General features: G+C 42.4%; 1 long non-coding RNA gene across 3 annotated transcripts in view; it reads left to right on the top strand.

The window, feature by feature from the left end:
• Positions 1–19,714, top strand: part of LOC142064049 (uncharacterized) — a 77,514-nt gene that overhangs the window by 38,655 nt on the left and 19,145 nt on the right. Inside the window, exons 3-4 of one of the 3 annotated variants that reach the window (XR_012662967.1) lie at positions 3,663–3,819; positions 4,745–6,922. This is a non-coding gene — a long non-coding RNA (uncharacterized LOC142064049). Of the gene's footprint in view, positions 1–3,662; positions 3,820–4,394; positions 6,923–19,714 lie in introns of those variants that run through there. The other 2 variants (XR_012662965.1, XR_012662966.1) reach the window with 2 other exon arrangements.

The following is a 19,714-nucleotide window of genomic DNA, read 5'->3' as shown; positions in this document are numbered from 1 at the left end:
AACAAAACCCCCCAAAAATACCAAAACAAAACCCCACCAAACAAAAAACGCACAACCAGCCCAGGGCTTCCCTCTATGCACACCTTGTAGCGGCAAATCTTTTGCCATGCCACAGTTGTGTTGACCATCTAGGGGAAGCTTCTGTGCTCGTCACGTCTCTCCCATGACCAGGCAATCCAGGAGCAATTGTACACCCAAGTCCATTGGCCATCTGGTCAAAAATGTTCAAAATGCACCCATTTCTACGTGTGCAGGAACCCCAGGTGAAAGCCTGATCCCAAATGTATTGGCATCAATGGACGCTCTCCTGAGAATCTGCTTGGCTATGGTCAAGCTTCCACTTGCCTATACAAACACTGGCTTGTATCAAAGTGCAATTACATTTGCTCCCAAGGATTCTTTAAAGACTTGAAGTTTTTCAAGTGGCAGAGTAGCCTGCATCGACTCCATAAAGTTTTACTGTCTTATTCCTAAAGGTCATGCTCCACTTCCGTATCGCTCGTAAGCGTACTTTCAGTAAGACGGCAAAACAGGTAAACAGGTGAAAAGTCTTGTAACATCCGATTAGATCATTCCCCTCCAAACTCACACATTAAGGACCCTATCATTCACCGAGACCTTGCAGAAGGGATGAATTTGGCCAGCCACGCTGAAGCGGCTTCAGCCACTAAGCTTCACAGAAAATACCATATAAATACATAATTTAAAAGACCAACGTCTTGAAGGCTAAATGTCATCCGGGGCCGGGGTAAACACGAGTAGGGTTGATAAACCAACTTTGTACGTAACCGAATGAGTTCAATGGAGCGTTAATGACTAGATGAAGCAATCATTATGCATGAGTCAGAGCATCTGTGACCCCGAGGTTCTAGGTCTATCAACCCAAGCCTGCCACTCAATCATTTCTCTAAGTAGAATTATTACATGGATTCTAAAGCAATCCACTGCCTCTTCTTTTTTAAAGATCTCCACATCCACAGGCAGAAGACGCCACAGATAAAATTATCAGCAAGAGCCCCTTTGTAACTGCACATGCTTTGATTGCATCTTGTCTGGAAGCGAACTCCCTTCCCCCACCCACTGCACTGCCTGCATCAGTGTCAGATTTCTAAAATGATATTGTCTGATGAGGAACAACCAAGAACATTTACATTGCTTCATGTGACTATTTCTGTTGTTGAGCCAGTGACCCCTGCTGTGACAAATACGTATATTACTCACACGTTGACACATTGGACCTTTTTTCTACCCATCTTCTCCTTCATAAATGCACCCGACTGAAGAGTCTCCAAAATCGACACCCTTTCCTGATAAGTCCCATTCTCAGCAGATTTTTGAGAGACCGAGAACTCTTTTCATCCTTTCCTTAAATCACCAGAACACGCCACTTTGACCAGGGACAAGAGCCTTTAGCCTATCTGAAGCTGCTTGCATGTGCAGCAGTACACAAGAACACATTAAAAAAAAAAAAAAAAAAAAAGCACTGCAGTACCTTTTAAAGTCCACATAGAAGTACCTGGAACTGGGTTCTCAACTTCTAGAGATCAGCTTTAGTCCCTCGGATCTGACCTTTTGGTTTTAAAGCGTTAATAGCAACCATCTGCTCGTCAGAAACTCCTTTGTCCCAGGAAACTCGCAATATAATTTTTTAAAGGGGAAGAATAGCTTTATAGCATTTCACGTAAGCACTGGAAGTTTTGTTGAAGGAAAGGGTGCCACAGAATAGCCAAAACATGGAATAAAGTCAGTTGTATTTGTACAGATGGACTTGAAGAGAAGTGAAACAAGGAGAGCTGGGAAGCTGCAGCGATGCGGGTTTGAGCTGCCTAGGTCACAGGCAAGGATTTTATTAGCAGGGATAGAAACGATAAATGAAACCGGGGGGGGATTGTTTTTAAAGAACAATCAGGAAAGATGGAAAGGTATTGAAATTTGGCTAATGAAGCAGAAGAACCTGCAGAGGCTGTAAGAGTAGAACCAAAAAGGATAGGACTTCTTTTGTAGGGTTTTTTTTTCCTTCCTCTTTTCATTAGGCTGACTTTTTTTAGACTGAGCAAATATTGTGTTATATATCTCTGTCTCATTGTCTTCTGTCACCTGAGTAACACCTTTTACTGCTGCCAAAATGGCTACTCCAACGCTAGGTCAGACCAATTATTTCTTAAATGGTTTGTATTCACCTGCACTTCAAATGTGTGGCTTTGAGAAACAAAATAACAGCACCTCATTCTCAGTCTGCTCCAAAGATCCATTATGCTAGCAACACATCAGTCTGCTCAATTAAAGAGCCAACGACTACAAAGCGACTGTATATCATTTGTATTACCTTTCTAGAGCCGACACTTTATTCACAAATATCTGACTCCAAGAGGTCCTTTTCTGCTTAGCTATGTGCTTTATCCTAGCTTGCATTTATGTTTAAAAAAAATAAAATCAGCAGTGCACTTTAAGCAAAGACTCCTGTGTCCTGCGTACAGCTACAGTTATCTCCTTCCTGCAAGAGAATTTTGCTGTTCTTTGCAGCCTACTTCAAACTGATTTGTTAGAGGCTTTCCGAGTTATTTCCAAGGAAATAACAGACAGTCTGAAGGCATACTTCCAAAGTATTAGAGATCCAACATTTAAACCAATACTACTATTTTGCCAATAAACTTAATTCTTGCTCAGTTTTGAACTGTGTACACGTTAAACAATTTTAAGGCATTTTTTTACACCTTCTTAAGCTAACCGTGTTCCCTTTTTGTCGAGCGCTGTGCCAGGGTTCAAGGAGACCGGCAGCGTTTCTCAGAAGTGCGCTACTCCTCTAAGTTAAGACAGACATTAGTTCCAGTTTATGTACAGAGCCAGTCCAGGCTATACTCAGGATCCACCAATCCCTCTCTCAAACACGCCTGCTCCTCTCACTGTTCCCCCACATCTACTGCGGTTGCTCGGAGCTGTCAGGTGAATTTCCCTCGTCTTATCTAGTGCTAGTATTGATACATCTCGATGTAATGATATATCTCGATATAATAGCAGCCCTCCAGCACCCAAAGAAGAGATCGCAGAAGAGCTGGGCCCAGGCTCTCTGCTGAGCTGCACAGCTTGAGAATAAGAAACAGACCGAGGCAGAGGATTTTCTGTATGGATACAAGGAAAACTTTCCCCCCGCCCCTCTGTGAGGATAATTAAGCACTGAAATAGGCTGTCCAGAGAGGTCACGGCATCTCCATCCCCGGAGGTTTTCAGGACCCAACTGAGAAGGGCCCTGAGCACCCCGGACTGAACTCAAGTGTTTCCCCCTGCTTTGAGCAGGAGGTCGGATGAGAGACCTCCCGAGATCCCCTCCAACCTGAGTGATTCTGTGGTAATAAGAAGCAATCATGAAATAAACCCAGCTCTTCCAGCATCATAGGTCTTTCTCACAGAAGCTTATTATGACTGCCAGAAAACTTCAGGCAGCTCATTGCTGAGCTAATTTAAAATAACAAGACAGAGCCCTGAAATATGAGGTCTTATTCTCCACTCTTCCAGACTTCCACAGTAACTCGCTTGTATGACAAGTTTGTATAAAATGCTACAAGAACAGAATTCTCTACCTACTTCTATTAGTAGCAGAGCCACACATCCATTTGCCATTCCCGCGGCCAAAAAGCTCAGTAATTCATTTTCTTCCTTTACAGCCACGTAAAGCCACACGCGCCTGTGAAAGAGCAGGATCGAACCTATGGATGACATAGGACAGTCAAACCCTTCAGCTCCGCAGCAGAGTAGCGACACAGGTGTTCCAAAGCCTTTACAACAGCCCAGGTTGAGTTCTTTTCAAGATCTCATGACGAGGTAAGCTCATTTCAAGAAAGTGTAAATTCTGCCTAGTGCAAAGAAAAATTACTTTGAATTAACTGGATAGATGTTATGAATAATCCACATTAAATTCTTAATTTTGGGTTACGATAGAAGACTTAATAGTGGTCAGATACCCACTGCTTATGCAATTAATTCTTAGCAAAGAAAATGAATGTGAGATATAAAATATTTTAGAAATAATCTTTTCGTACAAAAACAATGGAAACTTGAAGACGGATTAAGATTTAGTGTCACAACAGATTATAGTGTGAACAGAATATGTCCTTACAGAAATCTATTTAACTAGTGATATCCTAGAGGGAACAAACTATAGGGCTTTTTGACATGAAAAATGTGAATTTGCTCTTTGTGTTTACTAGAGCTCACAACTGGCAGGAAATGAGGCATGAAATGTATTGTCAAACATACAGTGTTCAAATATAATGCATTGCTTTAAGTTGAGCATTGCTTTTAGGGATGCTAGATCTCAGACACCCATAAATAAGTATATTTTAAAAAAATGGATCAACACCCCGGTAACTATTTTTTTTATCTATATATACACACAGAGAGACAAAGGTACTGCTGCAAAGATGCTTCAGGTTTTGGTTTGGTTTGGTTTGTTTTGTTGATTTGGGGTTTTTTTTGACACATCTGGGTCCGTGAAGAATATAATCCCATTTGTTACCTTTTCCTAAGATGAACTGATAATTAAAAATACTAGAAAAGAGCAGCAGTACGCACACAAAATACAGTGGAGGAGGCATTAAGAGTAATAACAGAGACGAAGCACGTATGTGCTCCGTAGCTCATGGTTTGCGTAGGCTTCTGCGCATCTCACCAAAATCCAAGCGAGCAGGAAGGTGACGTGCTCCTGGTTCATGACATAACCCCGACTTCTGTCCTCTTGTGCTGCAAGATCGGTTCTGAGAGGAAGACCTAGGACAGAGGGACTGCCACCTGCCAGCTAACAGAACATTTCAACCCAAAGTTACTCTTAAGTGATAATGAAAGTACGTATCACGGAGAAAAAATAATTGAACGGTAACTCAAGACCTACACGCCCCGTTGAAGAGAAGCGAGAACGTCACCCTTCCGTGAAGTATCTTCCCGAGACATTGTTTCCCTATGATGGCCAGAGGCATCGGTACCAAAAAAATCTACTGAAATGATTTCTTCTATATTAAGGCCATTAAGTAGCAGCAAAACATACAAACCTGCTGTTTCGGGTGTCTATAACCCAACACACCTAATAGCGTACAAAAATCATAAGCAAGTGAGTGATGGCTCAGGTGACACAAGCTCCAGGTAAAGTGAGTTTTACACTTACTTTACAGCCAAAATTGAGTATGCAGAAATGCATCACATAGGTCACCCCTTTTGTAAACCATCGATAATGCAGTTAATTAACTAGGTTGTTACCAAATCCTCTCAAAACATTTTTTTTTCTTTAAAGTTTGTCACAAAACCCCTGGAATAAAATTAAAAAAAAAAAAACAACAAGAAAACAATAGCCAAGACTACTTCAATATAAAATATTTTGCTTTGATCACAGGAGAAATCAGCTGTATGGCCATGATTTCATTTAACTATAGATGAAAGGGGTTGCAGGCGTCTGGCTAAGGGCAGGATTGTATGGAATAAAATGCCATTCCACCAGGCCGTTTAGGAGAGAGATTTGTTTTCTTTAACTCCGCTTTTCTCCTCCTCACCATAGCAGCCATAACATACAGAAGGTGGTAGAATCAGTCTCATTTCTTGCCCTTTTGAGTTCTAAAGTGAAATAGGCTGTAAAATGTGTCGCACTGACTTTTCAGTACTGGGAGGCAAAGCAAGGCTAACTCTGGTTAAGCCATTTATTACGGCTTGGCCCTTAATGGCAGGGAGGCGGCTTTGCGCCTGCTGGACAGCCACTAGGACCGGCAGAATTATGGCAGGGATAGATATGGCCCATTTTCTTTAAGTCAGTGTCATTCATTTCTACCAAAAAGAGGCAAGAGGAATTAATGGTTCTCTCTCATCCTTCATACTTTGATTCTTTAAGTTATTGAACACTTTCTATTCTTGTATGACTGAAAGTGAGCCGAGAGAGGCAGGCGCTTACCAGAAGTAAATCCCAGAACAGACAAGCGAACACAGCTCAGCGCTAGATCGCTTCACTGAAATTAGCAGCAGCTTCTTCCTATCGGAGATCAAAGCATTTCTGTACGGTGTGGCACTCTGGGCTGAACGAGGGACGAGCCGCGGGAGCGCAGGCTGCAGCTCCTGGTACCCGGGACATGCTCAGCGCGAGCATCTCGCGGCCGCAGCCGGCGGCGCCATGCCGGAAACCTGCACCCGCGGCGTCCGTAGCGCCACGGGCCACTTGTAGATACCAGGAATTAATGACCGTGAATCATCGAGCTTCAGAGACCTAGTGGTTTTCACGGCGGTGAGATCAGGATCTAAGACTCAATAGGGCTTTCAGGGAATATTTTGTACACTGGGGAGCCATGAGAGAAGAGACTCGATAAAAAAATTTAAACCTTGCTATTGTACTGTATAAGGTAATTAAGGTGTCTGGGTTTTCTAAAAAAATCCACAATATTAAGGTTTTTCTTCTTGTGTTCTTATGCTTAAACCTAGAGAAGGGTAACTAAAAATCAAGTCCATCATATGCGCTGCAACTCATCTATTAGATAAATAAATTAATGGGAAGTCGCTCTGTACATAAAGCGGTATGTTTAGCACGGCAATGCCTTTCGAACCTCTAACCTTTTAGCCGCCTGTACAATGAGTGCTTTTGACAGTTTTATTAGTTGAATAGTTGTCCATTTATGACTCCCATCACATTAAGAATGGGGTTTCTGTATTTCTGCCAACGTGCTAGAAGTAGAAACTTGTCTCCTGTGTTTTCTCTTCTTAGAAAAAAAAAAAAATGTCAGGCTGAAAAGGCAGGTTCAAACAGTTACTAGCCATCTTGGCAAACACGCTGCTATTGTTTATAAATCCATAAAGTTGTTATTGTTTTGGGATGGTTTCCGTTACCTTACTTTTTATAACAGACAAGTGACTTCCACTGTGTCAAAGAAACCTAATAAAATATAAATAAAAACCATTTGCCTGTTTTTTCCCCCTTTTACTTTGAGCACAGATTACATTAACAAAGCAAAAGCAAAATAAGACTGCAAAACATAACAATCAAGATTTTAGCGTAGAACCGTCCAGAAACGCTTTTTGTGTTTATTAAGTTTTAATTTATAGGAGCCTGCATCGCCCTGTCTAGATGATGAAAAGGACTATACAGGACTTGTTGGCTAAAGCCCCAATCCAGCGAAGTACAAACACATGCGTAGCTGCATGCATGCACACGGTGTCCTCGTGGCAGCTTTAACCTACGTATCTCCCAGTGTTCTTCCCCTCAGGCAAAAGTCAGAGCAGAAACCGGACTAAGATATGCCTCTGCAACCAGGGTGGGTTTGCGAGGCTCAGGGAGGAGAGGGGCGTATTTCTCTACCACTGACCATCCACTCAGAATTTCTTGTCACTCATCTGCTGATACTTCAGCCTAGGGACTCCTAGCTTGAGCTACACCTGGTTGAATTCCAGAGGCAAGAACCAGAGGGTTCCCCACAAAGCTGAGTGCCAGACACATGAATATTTCTGGCTTCCCTGCCTTTGCATTAGAAAACAAGCTAGATGACCTCTTGAGATCCACTTGAAATTTGCTAAAAGCCAGTCGTAGTTCTCACTTATTTTAAGTTTTTTTTGTCACACCCAATGGTATCTAATGTTTTTCCCCATGCAGATTTACCTAAGCAGTACTGAAGAATACTGCCTTTACAAGATAAGAATTTCCCTTTTTGATGCAAACCCATTTTTGCACCTATTCTCCACCTGAAAAGTCATTAGATGTTCTGGCCTCTGCTAATATTCAATGGCTGTTCCAGAACCTCCTCTCCTTGATGGCAGTTGAAATAAATTTAATTTTAGTGTAGAGTTATTTGTTCTTGTGCCAACACACTTACTTTTCCACTTTTCCACCTCCCTTACGCTCACTGGCTGTTTTGAGAAAGCAGTCCAATTCCCTCTCAGCCTTGGTCTAACAAAGGTCTTCTAATACAGTAGACTATTGTATCATCCCAGTAGCTGGCCTGCTCTTTGCATCTTAATATTTGGTTTCACCTCTAAGAACAGTGTTAACAAGTACTTTAGGATGTCTCAGGAGACATCTTCAATGGCATCGGATAGTTCCCTAGTCTGCCTTTGGTAAACTCAACTGCGTTTTCTCCAGTTTTACATTTAGCTCTGGCTTTTCACCAATGTGTTCTAAGGTTTCATATGCTATTGGGGTCCGACTGACAGGCAGATGGAGCCCGGAACAGTTTTCCCCCGTTTGTAAAGAGGCGACTGTTTGCTAGCCTCTACACATAGCCTGGCAGCCCCAAAATCGTTAGATAAAAATTCTTGCTGCTAGGCTTTTGCAGTTTCCCATCTTGATTATTTCAGCTCACTGGGATGGAGGTTTCCAATTCCTTCAGTCTGAAACACATTAAAGCCCTCCAAATTCTGTTTTCACCTTGGATATAGCAATTTCAAATTCCAGACACCTGTTCCACCTACCCATGCTGTCTTTGGTCCCATCATCCTTTTTTGAAAACAGAGGCACACTCATTTAATTTTGGTGCCATCCTCAGATTATCTTTAATCTAGGAAAAACCATTTTTGAATACTAATACTAAGAAGCAATACTGAACAAAAAAGCTTCCACTGCTTAACACAGCACTCTCTGAAGCTGAGTATTTCCCCCTCAGAAAATGCCAGCCTGTTCTTCTTTGATCTCTGCCATCATTATTTGACAGTAGACTAGGCCAATGCATGGCAATATACCACTGGCACTGGACATATGCTCTGAAGTGAGACTAGAGGTGGACATCACTCCTACTACTCATGTTCAAATTAGAAAAAGAATTAAACCCACCTCCCTTTTCAGCCTGCTTATGTTATTTCATCTGGCAAAGCCCATACAGAAATTAATAATAGCCTTCCCAACTGCAAATAAAAGTATGCTACTTAAGATTTTTGGCAGTGAACTGGCATTTTGTCATTTAATCATTTCACATCATTACACTGCAATATGCAATGTAATGATATGACACTCCTAAATGACAAACACTGGGTACCTCCTGTACTGGAAGAAATAATGTAATAGGAAGGAAATTATACACTTAATGTTGCCACAGTTTCACTCCCGCAACTTGAGATTCAAGTACGGAATAGCTGGAAGGAGAGCCTCACCTACAGGTGACCAAGCTAACCCTTAAGCATACCCCAACTTCAGACCCAGAAATGCCAGCCCTGTGGCTCGGATCTGCTAAGGGTCAGGGGTCCCAAAGCCACGCCAAAGCGCTCGTTACTGGAGGTGCCGAGGCAGTTAATACCCAGCACTTCCCAGGGTCAGACCGTAGATGAAGGAAAGCCAAAACCTCCTTATCGCTCTGGCCCACTTGATTCTGAGGATATATTAACCTTTCAGCATTTTGGAGAAGCGCCTCTAGAGATCACCTGCCAAAGCCTGATTTGATTGTCTGGTGTGATGGCAAATAGGGTAAAAGCAGGTAAAAGTCCAACAAAGCCACAAGACCACACTTGCTACCCAGACATTGTAAGCCTTAGAGCATTTCAAAGCAAGCCCTAAATGTCTAAGGCCCCCAAGGACCTCCAAGATCCTCAGAATTATTCTTTCCCACCATTTCTTCCTACTATCAATTCAACTCACATACGAGGCTGGTAAGGAAGCCATAAATAACAGTCTAAAATAAAATGTCACTAATGTGCTGATAACCCCTCTCCTGCTGCACATCCACTCAACATCAAAGCGCTACTTCCCACCTTTCCTTGAGCCTGTCAGAAATCTGCAACTAGATGAAGTTACCACTGCGATACACGCTAAAAAAACCCCAAACCACTGGGATGAGGGAACACACAAATAAAGCGCTCTGAATTTATCGCTTTATCTGTGCAAGAGGGATCTTCTCATCCTAACTAGACACGGCAAACTCCAGTGATGGTCGTGGCCGTCGGTGCCTCAGCACAGCAACCAGACCTCCAGAGGCACGACCAGGTTCCTGCAGACACCAGAAGACCCTGTACAGGTGGAGAGCTGGCAGGGAAAGCCAGAGTACGCAGTACTTTGCTCGAGACTTGGCTACTAAGCAGACTTTGAGACTACAGCAATAAATTTATCTCCAAGAAATCCTGGAGGGGCTCTTTTAGACCCGGTTGATGCAGGTTCGGGTGCAAACACCTTTCTGCCTCCCTTTTCAGCTGCCTGAGCCATTCACAGCCTCACCACCATGCCTGTCAGGAGACTTTAGAAGAACTGAGAAAGAGACAATAAAATTCTGAAGTGAAGAGCTCTTTAAATATTAGCTCAGCTGGTATTATCATACATTTTTCCAAGTTCAAACATGATAAAGTGATTTGAGAGTTTGCCAACTCCATATTCAGGGGAAACATGCAGAGAGAGGAGAAATGCTGATATCTTTGATGTAAGTTCTTCTTTTCTTTCTTTTTGTTTACTTTAAACAACAATCTTCTTAAAACTCATTTCAGAAGCCATCAGAAAATACTGGAAATTACACAACAGCTTTAGGAGCACAGAGTTGCAGGTGGCAAGATATTTATTTACCACAAGAAGCTATCCGTGAATGGATGAGTTATCCCTAAGAAATGGTTATCTTCTTTGCCATTTTATTCACAGAAAAAGCCCTATTGAGTTTCTCCTATTCAATCATTTATTATTCAGCGGCTGAGAGCGCTGGCTTTTACATTCTTCCCCACGTCAGTAAGAAGAAGCAATCCTTAAAAACAAATTCCTAAAGTGACAACGAACTTCTGGTTCCCACTCTTTAATAAGCAGCTCTAAACACCTCTCTCTTCAGGACACGCTGTCACAGCTACACACGGCAAAAACACTTTAAAAACGGAGGGATGTGGCAAGTAGGGCGCTTCTGAGGTGCCTTGACTTTGATGTGCACTTCCCCAACTCAGCTGAGGTTTAGGGGGTCTAAGAGAGTCCAGTTTTTCCAGAAGCAGCACCAGCACTTGTAGAGGGGGCCACAACCAGAACATGCCACGACCCACACGCAGCCCTTCCCACATGACGCCGCAGCCTCTGCTCATTTCATTTCCAGTAGTATATTCTGCACAGCTCATTCTAGTGTACGTTGCAAAGCTGAATAATAGGTTTAAAGACAAAGCGTTTCAGGGAGAGATCAGATCATCTGAATTTCACCACCTTTGTAAGTGTCCAGTAAAGCTTGATGGCCCTCTAAAGAAAAAAAATCACGCTAATACACAAGCGTTCATTAAAATGTAATAATATAGATGTAAGTTTACTTAATCCTGCTTCAGAGTGCCATAGAGAAAAAGCAATATTCATTACACTTGGCAGGAGCAGGAATGGTGAGTGGGAGCCAAAGCAGTCCTGGATGCTTGCTTGTTTCCTTGTCTTTTTTTAAAGCCTTTTTTATTTTCTTAAAAATCATTCTGCACTGGCATGCTCACTAAATGCAGGAAAGACAGAAGGTAATTACATATCATGACTCATTAGCAGAAAAAAGGAAAAGTGGGAGCAAAAGCAATAGGTGGGTGGGGGTAAATTTACCACATAATGATTTAAAAGTTTTGGACTCCTGCACGCAGGGGGAAAAAAAAAAGGAAGGAATTTAGTCATTCAGACTGTGAAATTCTAGGAGACTAAATGTCTACTTAAATTATTTCATCACATATTCATTAGGCCATCCCAGGGAAACTAGTTATATTATTTGATGGGGTTTTAGTTCTTTTCTGGCACCCTGAAGACGACAAAGAAGAATGGACAAATTGAACAAAAGATGAACAAAGAAAGCAGCAGGGAAAGGAAGACAGAGAAGTCTTAGAAAAAACAAAACACCCCACAGACCCATTGAGCCATGGCATAAAAATCCAAGGTCTAGTTTCAGCCTCCAACACCGACTCCTCCTTCAACCCCAGGCTTGTTGGTATCGCCACTGGTCCTCATTTAGCCATCCGTAATGCCAGCTCTGCTGTTTTCTGCTTGTTTGTCTTTGCTAGACTACAGATAAATCAGGAGTTATGTTTTAACATGTTTCTTCTATAGCACCAAGCACATAAAGGAATTTATCTTTTGAGTCCACTAGACTGTAAAACAAATAAATATAAATAATAAGAGAAAAGGAGAAGGAAACTGAAACACTTATGGGGAAAGTCAGAAGATTTTTGTTTCATCCATAGTTATTTCCCACAAACTTTTCCCTTTAATAACTACTAGCGTTCCCCTCCCCCCCCATAATCATTAAAACTATTAAGCTAGTTCCTTTTAGAAAATATAATATATCCCGTTTTCTGGCTGTATTACAGTAGAGGATACTCTGCTTACTCCCTTCGAATTTTAAAACGTGGACTTAAAGACCCAGGAGAACAGAATAAATTTTCTGCTATTTTAAAGAATTAGAATGTGTTGGGGAAAGACTGAACTTGGCTGGGAGCTGGTTTATTAAAAGGATGCTGCAGCTAGAGAGTGGAAAAAATAGGACAAAGCATCCAGTGGGAGCCATTGTTCTCCTTAGGGCAGGCGGCACAACTACACATCCAGTTTGGGAGGGAATGGTACATTCACACTAGTTCCAGCCAAGTGCAGGAGATAAAAACTATTCTATCCATCAAGTAGCCAAATCTACCCTGTACAGCTGCATCTTATTCAGCCGGTAGAACTGACAAATTCAGCACAGCTTAGCAGCAAATTTGCCATCAATAGAAAAGAATCAGCGCTAACATCTGGGCAAGCGCACGTGATGGATGCGGTTGTGCTCAGCGCACCAGCTTCGTGCACAAGGGGCTTCTAAAGACCAAGAAACACGAGGCGTTTCAGATAAGGAGTCCAGACCTCTGCAGCTGGGCCGGAGAAGCGTGAGCTCTGCAGCCGGCCCGAGAGAGGAGCCTCGCGCGTCGTTGGCAGCGGCCAACCTGAGCCGTCGCTCAGGGAAAGATCAAGGGTTTGGGCCCAGCGCTTCTGCTCATCTGCTGACTTGCACCTACACAACTTGGCTACTCTGTTCAGACAGACACCCTCTCAGACGACTCCTTTCTATGAACTTTTTGTATTTATTAAGAAAAAAACTCACACGATGAGCGTGCCAAATACCAAGCAAATGAAAGGAAAGAGTTGCATAAAAAGGCAGAGGGTTTAAGAATTTTTTCAGCCAGTTACAGATGTTATTAGCTACCACTATCCCAAACTCCACCAGAAGCACCAGCCTAAGTCCTTATTATACCTCAGACAGTTGAGTTTTACCCCAATAAGTCCCAAAACGTAGCAGTAGGGACCATTACCCACACCCACCTCCCCGGTGTGGGAATCCAGTCAGACAGCAATAGTCGTACCAAAGGGAGCGGTGGTAGCAGAAACCTGGGGAGCAGACTTTTTCCTGGCTGTCATTTGCTTTTTGTGCCATAGTTTTACTCTTTAATGAGCGTAATGCTAGCTCCCCAATTTAGAATCCCTCACATAAGAGCACAACTTAAAGGCTGGGCCTCAAACAGCCAGAGCATTACTATCCTGAGAATATGGCGTACAGCTCTCAATGCCTTCTGTAATTGAAGTCTGGGTCTCTGGTCACACCATGACTTTCAGAATATTAGTTCTTCGTATCATCTGACAGTTGTTAGCATTCAACACATGATACCACAGCAGATTAAATACTAGTATTTCTGTCCTTGCAAGTGCATATGAAAAAAAAATATAAATACAACCCTATAAAGCCCCCCTGGCTAATGTAAACATTTAACACCTCTCAGAATTTTGCTTTGCAAAAAAATAATCGAAATAAGTAAAACCCCCAACCAGACAAACAGGGATGAGAAGTCAGCGTTTGTGACCCTTCGGGATAAGCCTCTTTGCTGCTACAATACCAAATACATTAACTGCATTTTGGAGGTCCTAACAATTTTCAGCTTTAATGCAGCCCAAGGCTGCATCAGATTCACAGTCACAGCATAACCAGCACTGCAATTCTCTCCAATCTAATACCAATAATCCCACATAGGAAAGAAATCATAACTCTTAACTATTATTTGCGATGACATCCGCCTTTTAACTTTAAGCGGTGTTCTTTAAACATTTCTAAACTTTTCCTATTTCTTCCCTGTGCCTTGATATGAATTCGCCTGTCACCGAAGGCTGTACACAAAGAGAGACACAGACACTGAGCACAAAGATATCAGGAAGTGGTTTTCCTAGCAACAGTAATCATCTGAGAGATCCCAGAACATCCTTCCTATTCATGCAGCATTTTGTGTTTTGAATAGCGCTGACAGGTGAAGTGGATTCATAGTATTTAATACAAAAAATATTGCTGTGGATAGGTATGGCACAAAAGCAAAAATATCCACACTATTCATGAACAGATGAATTCACTGTTTTCATAACGTTCCAGATTATTCACTAAGGCACAATTTCAAAAGCAAAGACTTTCACCTTCCCACAGAATGAATAATCCAGTGTATTCTGCTGAAGCAGAGTCACCAGGTGGTTTTCCAATAGCGCTTCTGCGCCTTCAGATCCTACTCGCGTATCAAACATCACCATCAAATCCTCCCACCCACCCAAGGATGCCCATCCTGCTCTGGGATCTTCCATCTCCTTCCTTAATGGGAACGTGCAGCCCTGCAAGCTCACCCAAGTGAGCCTCAAGTTTTATTTTCACAATCCAGATCCAGAAACTAAGGTCAAACCTGTAGCTCCAGAAACTCCTGAGGAAGCTGATGGTCTTTCACGTGCCGAGCTCAGGTTTCCCTGCCCAGCGCAGCCCTGGGACACAGCCCTGCGCTTAAGGGACTGAAGGGATCTTAGAGACATAAGCAGGAACGGACATTCATTATCGTGGAGCGGATACAGCTATTCTGCAAAACTAACATATGGAAGACTCAAAATTCTTGTTGTCCTACAGTGCGTGTCAGATCCCATAAACCAAATGGGATCATGAATGACCATGAGGCAAAATTCAAAGCAATTCGGTGTCCCCTTCCCCCGCCGGTAGAAGTTTAACAGCCACAAGATTTTTTTTCTTGTTCCTTCAGCTTCTTGCCCTCCCATTTTTCCAAAATTTCAGTGCAGATTTTCTCTTGTCTCGTGGGAAACCCGACACATTCATTTTCTTCCTGGGGCACATCTCAATAGCTCTCCTATTGCTTTTCCTTCCTCGCGCTCAGAAACGTGCCTTCCAGAATTATTTCCCAACTATCGATTCAACAGCTGCATCCCAGCCTCCTCACAAGAGCTTGTTGAGCAGACACCGACTTACCATCTAGAACACCGTAAATCTTTTTCTTCCTGAAGGTCTTTTCAGTTTATGAGTGTAATGCATTAATTACCTCCATTCCCTTAAGAAAGCTGACCGGTCTCTTCAGAAAGCTGTCTAGTTCTTATCCTGGCCTTAACCTTCCCTGCACCTCAAGTCTTTGGTCAGTGGATTAAAGCGCTTCCTTCCCACCTACACCTGCACCCCAGGATATCGAAGGGAAATATCAACAAATTCTGGGCTCTAGGCATGCCCGAGGATGGGACTTACGGCCTGGACAATTTGTTACTGGTTTGGATTTTCATGCATTGAAAGTAATAATAAATTAGATTGAAAGGGATAAATTCAGAACAGATGTGAACAGGTATGACTAATGGGAGCGGCAGGGAAAATTAAATAGTGACAAACAGTGGTGTAAATTACAATGTCATTTTAAGTTGATTTTAAAGGGACATCAGCAAGGCAGCCTTCACGGATTTGGCATTTAGAAAGTACAAGTTAGCGGCAATTTAAATACATGGGGTATGGATTATAAATATGTGTGATAAGGGAAACTACTAATACGAAGTCGTAAGATAGCAGAAGATTAATCAGCTTCCTTCAGCTCTCTGGAGCCTTTATGTTGGATCTTTTTTCTCCATTTGCCCTTTGTCTTCCACAGTTGTTTGCACCGATGCAAAGTGGATATCAAGCGCTAGTGTTCCGGTAAGGTTTGCACACTTGCCTCGTACTATTGCTAATCCTCATGCGTGACATGCTGTGTATCCGAGTGCATAAAAAGGGAAAACTAAAAAGGCCTTCTAACTCTCCTCTTGGTAGAACGTTCTCCCCCCCCCCCCCCCCTTAAAAAAAGTATATCTTTATTTTTTTAACAAAAATATTTTGATAATGTATCCCCTAAAAAGCTATATTAAAATTCTTGAATCACAAGTATTTCATAACCTTCTAGAAATACTCATTGATATTTAAAACCCCCAAATCCTTCATGGCTTCAAAAATGCCAAGGAAAGTGAAGCTATATTCCAACCAAATCTGCTCCCTGCATCTCGCAAACAGCTTGAGTATCTAATGAGCAAAAATAAATCTTTAGATTGAAGCACTAATTAACTTTGGAGTTGCTTGTCGCTCGTTATGCATCTGAGTTTCATGGCACTAGCCAGTCTCCAGTAACTGTCCCATAGACTTTTTTTTTCCCTTTTTAAATGAGGCAGCATGAAATAGCTTGATTTTCAAGGACAAGACAGACATATTCAGACAGCCAAATTCATTCCTGCTCTAAGCTCCTCTCCAATCTGCCTGTGGTGTATCTGGCCTTAAAACAGTGAGGAAAAGGTGACTTACAGCATTCAGGCATTTGTGGAGTTCCAGAGTTTCGGCAGAGCTCTGACAAGCAAACCATCCAATTTTGCTTACTGCAATAATTAATTAGTCACCATTTTGTTTACAAGTGGGAAATAACATTATACTGTACTTTTATGAGGTTGAAGCTAATTTGAAACAATCCTCCAGCAACACCACCAATAAAGGCTTATGGAAATCCCCATGCCATACCCTCTGGCTACTGACACAACACTATTGATATACAAATCAAAATTGACGGTTCTGGTGACAAGTTCCCCTAAAACCGTGATGTTTAATGTAGGGGAAAAAAGCCACCTAAAACCAGAACCAGCTTAATCCAAGATGTGATGCTATTGATAGAAGCTGGGAACAGGGAGAAGGAACAGAGGACACACTATTAAGCCCACTGGAAACCTGTAGTGACAAAAGCTCAAAGACCCTGACATGAAAACACGTATAGGAGAGCGCCAGCTCTTGCCTTTCAATGTGGATTCCGGCTGAAACGGGTTTCAGCACTTTCAATAAGCAAATACAGAGTCATTGGTATTTTTGCAGGAATAGAGCTTGTCGGTGTCTCCAGAAGCCCCAGATGAAGAGGTGCGTGTTGCTAGGGTGGTGCACCATCGTCTTGGGAACTGTGGTTACTCCTCACCTTATGAGATAGTCTTACACTAGATTAGTATCCTACCAGCAGCTCTAAGACATATAGACTGCAACTTGGCCAAATGACAGCAGAAACCAAGGAACAGCAGCGTAGGCTGTAACTACTGCATTATTCCTCAATTTACTCGGTGAGAACTCCGGGCCTGACATCCTCGTATCATCCACGCCCCAGTTCACTTCTGCACGACTCTCCAGCTGCCACCTATGGGATGGCATTTCCTTGCGAGGCTGGAGTGCGCTTTTTGAGGAAGCAACTGCACGCAACTTGGAAGTTTGAGCCTCTAATGTTTTCCTTTTAGGGTGGGAGGAGGAATGCTCCTAGATTCACTGCAAAACTAACTTCAGTCACGTCTTTGGTTGCCCCTACCCTTCCAAACTAATGTATCAAACCAGGTCATGGAGTTTGAGAAGCGATTCTTCTGGCTGTGCCAGCATCGTTACGCTACAGATGGTTACAAAAATCACGTTCGAGGTCAGAATTAGATTCTTCTTCCCATAACAGAGATCGTACCAAGAATTAACTTGGCTGCTTTTCCCCCGACCGTCTCAAGCACGACCCCAATTAGTGGTATTGCGGTTCCACAAATACCAGAGACATTTTGGCCCTCAAACGACAGCGGCCTTTAAGTTACCTCTTAAACAATATATCCTTGGGGAAAAAAAAATATATCTTTTTAATGCAATTGCCACTAAACACTGTTTGAGAATCTAAGAAATAAGGCAAAAGCTTATAATCCAAAATCACGTCTTGACCAATAAACACCTTCGCAGAAGCCTGCTATGGTCAGCAGATAGACAAGTATATGCTTTAATCACTAAGCAAGTTCACAAGAGCTGAAATATCATCACACAAAAAAAGAAATAAAAAATTATTTAATGAAATGGTCTGGGTCTAGTTGAGGTTTCTTTGCTCACTATTTATTGTTTCGTCTGTCTTTAGATGGGAACAATGAGAATTTTGATAACTAGATTGAAATGCTTAGTTTTATAATAGCTTCTGTATAATCACCTCTGTGTCCTCCCCACTTAAAATGCTGCATGGCTGCTTCTTGCACAAATTGTTCGCTGTAAATCAAAAGAAACAGCACTGGACTTCTCACACAGGTAATTCAGTAGAGGGATTACCTTTCCCCCCACTAGCAAAAGTTTAACACTACTTCTAAAAACAAACTTGATCTATCTAAAGGTAATCAAAAACCTCACAAATCCTTCCTTTTTTCCTTTTCTCTTCCTTCATCTCCAATTTTTAATGTAAAAATAAAGTCAATCCACCCTAATCACATCATTTCTGACTTGTATACAAGACAAAACTTCCGCAAAAAAAGACCTCCTACAAAAATAGAGAAAACTGTCTTTGCCTTAACATATCAAGCACGTCCTCACAGTTCAAAGCCCTCACGGGCCACTCAAAAGTCACTGGGATTTCAGAACAAAAGTTGTCCAGATCTTACAGAAATGAACCACTGCCACACAGCACATTTTAAAAAATCCTATTCTATCAGCTCCTGGAGGCCTAATAGCGTAAAAATGAGCAAGTACAGCAACATGTATTTATAAAACAACCTGTGGAATAGAATATATCTGTAAAATAGAGAGCAGCAGGTTCTCCTGCACACTCTACCATCTTCTGTTTTCACAGGAGTCCATTTCCGAGCAGATACAGTCCTGCATAAAGTCCATCTACCTCATTTCTCTAAGTTCAGAGATTCAGAGAAATAAATGGCTGATATTCTTAGCATAAAGCAAACGGAGGGAAAAAAATCAGCTGCATGAACTTGGAAGCAAGCTCCACTGGCACCATTGCTTTTAGCAAGATGCTATCTGACATCTTTTGGCTGAACAAGTCCCTTTTGTGGGGAGGATTGTACAGCAAATATTTCTGAGTAGCATAATGTTTGTTGGATATTGCTCTGTTAGGGCAGCTTGTGTTTTCACTCTATTCTGCTTTTGTATGCGAGGGTGTGGAATTTGTTAATCTAAATAAAACTCAAAATAGACAGCATGGCTTAAAGAGCTGCTGACGCCTGGTGGGAAATTTTGAAAGAGATCTCTGTTGAAAAGCAACCCTCTGCATGAGTCTATCTCCAAGCTTCGCCTCGCTCTCAGTCTGCAGAGCACGAGGCTTCCAAGAAGCAGATTTAGCTGTGGAATGGGAACGCGAACCACTTTCAGTGCGATGTGACCCACTGACTTTGCTTTGCAAGTGTTTACATTCGTCTCACTACCTATCGCTGCACAAACCGGTTTCAGAGCAGGGTACAAAGATACAAGGATGCAACATCCCTGTGTTCTTAGTTGTGATTAGTCATTGCTCAAGCTGCAGGTGGGATGCTGGCGGACTCTCAGCATTTCTGGGCAAAACCCCACATCTGCTCTGGACCCCCCTTCCTGACCTACAGCTATATTGCTGCCTTGGCTGCCAGCATAGCTGGTTGCATGATCCTGTTCCTTTTTGTGGGCCTTTTGCATGCGCAGCACTTCCACCCTTGCTCTGCTTATGGCTAGAGAGGTTCAGCTTCCTTCCACAGAAAGCTGAGTTCTTC

Source organism: Phalacrocorax aristotelis, chromosome 13, assembly GCF_949628215.1.
Source record: "Phalacrocorax aristotelis chromosome 13, bGulAri2.1, whole genome shotgun sequence".
NCBI classification, from domain to species: domain Eukaryota; kingdom Metazoa; phylum Chordata; class Aves; order Suliformes; family Phalacrocoracidae; genus Phalacrocorax; species Phalacrocorax aristotelis.
Note: the sequence above shows the minus strand (reverse complement) of the source record. Positions and strands in the feature narration are given on the sequence as shown.